Source organism: Macaca mulatta, chromosome 10, assembly GCF_049350105.2.
Source record: "Macaca mulatta isolate MMU2019108-1 chromosome 10, T2T-MMU8v2.0, whole genome shotgun sequence".
NCBI lineage: Eukaryota > Metazoa > Chordata > Mammalia > Primates > Cercopithecidae > Macaca > Macaca mulatta.
In genome coordinates this window covers 41,979,834-41,982,500 of record NC_133415.1, presented here as the reverse complement: position 1 = coordinate 41,982,500, position 2,667 = coordinate 41,979,834, and positions in this window count along the sequence as shown.

Sequence of the window (2,667 nt, the reverse complement as noted above, 5' to 3'; positions counted from 1 at the left end):
CGCTCCAGGAGCACCGCAAAGGCCCAGGCGGAGCCAGCGCTCGTGCAATACCCGAGAGGGCAGCACGGCGGGCCAGCGGGACAGCACCCCCACCGCCGCGGAGGGGGGCGGCCCACGAGGCGACGACCACAAGAGGCGAAAGCGAGGAGTGCCTGCTGCGTCAGAGGACCCCCGCTGACCCACGCCGGACGCCACGAGGCAGACGGCGGGGTCGGGACAGCGAGGTCGGGCCGGGTTCCGCACCCCAGTGCCTCCCAACGCACCGCCCGCAGGCGGGGATGGGAGACGGGGGAAACCCCGCGGGCGGGACGAGAAGAACGGGTCTCATTCACCACGAATGCCCGCCCCTCGCCCGTCGCGGCTCGGTCCCGGCCCGGGAGAGCGTGACATCACCACATCGATCAGGGAAAGCATCCCCGGAGCAGGGTCGGCCAGCCAGCCACAGCCTCCCCAGAGGCCAGCGAGCAGATCAGCCTGGCCATCCCCAGCTCCAGGACAGGGGCGGCAGACAACCCGGCAGAGACGAGGAATGCCTGACACGCACGGCACGGAGCCAGCGGGAGTGGGGTTGTCTCGGCCGCCCCAGGTGCCCGCAGCGGGGAGCGCACGGTGGCAGGGTAAGCCCGCGCCACCTTCCCCGCCGCCCCCAGGTGGGTCAGAGACCCGGACCCAAGGCGGCACCGGGAGCTGGGACGCTCGGATGCATGAGAGACCGGGCACACGGGCCCCAGCAGGCGGCTCAAGCACGAGCAGGGCCGGCTAGCCGGGTCACCGGGAGGCCGAAGACCCGCGACGCATCCAAGAGACCCAACCTCTCCAGCGACAGGTCGCCAGAGGACAGCGTGTCAGCAATAACCCGGTGGCCCAAAATGCCGGCTCGGAGTGAAACATATACCTCCCCAGGAGACAGGAGGTCGAGTCACCGACCACGCCGCCGGCCCAGGGAACCCGCGACACGGGCATCTGTCCCCAAAATCGCCACCATCGCAGCCAGACACGGAGCACCCAGGGCCCTCTGGTCGACCCCAGGACACACGCCGGAGCAGCGCCGGGCCAGGGACGTCCTCCCGGCCACCCGTGCCACGCAGGGGCCGGCCCGAGTCTCCAGAGCGAGACTCGGAAGCGTTTCCGGCCGTCCCCTCGTACGACCGGGACACACGAGGGACCGAAGGCCGGCCAGGTGTGACCTCTCGGGCCGCACGCGCGCTCAGGGAGCGCTCTCCGACTCCCCACGGGGACTTGCAAACAACAGGTCACGGCAGAGGGACCGCTCCCCGGCACCCGGGGGACGAGGCAGGACGGTCCCCGGCTCCCCACGGGGACTTGCAGAAAAAATTCGGCCGCTGCCTCAGACGGCCAGGATGCGCGCGGGCCCGCGACCGGGCCGGGAGGGGTGTCCCCAGCCTCCCGCCCCAAGCCCGGTGGGTCCCCGCGGGTCGCGGGTCAGGCCTCGGGAGCCGCGGCGTGCTGGTCGACCAACCCCGGCAGCCCCACACCCGGCTCTGGCCCGAAAGCGCAGCGACAACCTCTCCCCACATAAGCCTGCACGCCTGAGCTCTGACTCACAAGTGACGCGCCAGAGCTCTGGCGCGACCGGGACAGCCCGGCTGACGACCGCGGTCTTTCCGGAGCTCTGCCTAGCTCACAGCGGGGACGGTCCCCTCCCTCGGCAGCTGCCACCGCAGCTCCGGAAGCCAAGGGAACGATATAAAAGCGGCCGCCAGATGGAGTCCGACAACCGTCGCGAACGTCACCAAGACAGATCCGGATGGCAGGCCGGCCCGCGGACCGCAAAACCGAAACCGTGAGTCGAGAGACGCTATCCCGAGGCCGAAAACGCAGCCCCTGTACCCCAACCCCACAGAAACGGTCCCCAAACCCTGTCTCTGCATGGACCGCGACACAGTCAGAAGACAACCCACGGCGTGTGGATGTTCGGAGAGGCATCTCGGTGGGAGAAACAACAAGCAAGGACTCGGTCGCGGGTCGTTGAGGACACAGGGAGACACAGAATGCGTAGGCTCTTCCTGAATCCAGACAGAGAAGGAGGGAGGGAGGGAGGGAGGGAGGGAGGGAGGGAGGGAGGAAAGGCAGGCAGGCAGGCAGGCAGGCAGGCAAACATAAAGAAGGAAACAGAGAAAGAAAGAAAGGAAGGAAAACCTAAAGGAGAGAAAGAAAGAAAACAGAAGAAAAGAGAAGACAAATATTAATATAAGTATTTACATTTGTATATAGGTGTAACATATAAAACTACATTAAAATAGAAAAAAATTTATATGCATACACATGAATGAACAGATAAAAATGAATAAACAAAAAATAAGATAACATAACATAAGCAAATAGGCCAGGCGCGGTGGCTGACGCCTGTGATCCCAGCACTTTCAGAGGCTGGGGGAGAGAGAGAGAAAAAAAATGAAAGAAAGAAAGAAAGAAAGAAAGAAAGAAAGAAAGAAAGAAAGAAAGAAAGAAAGAAAGAGAGAGAGAGAGAGAGAGAGAGAAAGAAAGAAAGAAAGAAAGAAAGAAAGAAAGAAAGAAAGAAAGAGAGAGAGAAAGAAAGACAGAAAGAAAGAAAGAAGAAAGAGAGAGAGAGAGGGAGAAAGACAGCGAGAAAGAAAGACGAGAGAAGAAAGAAAAAAAAAGAAAGAGGAAAGACAGGAAGAAAGA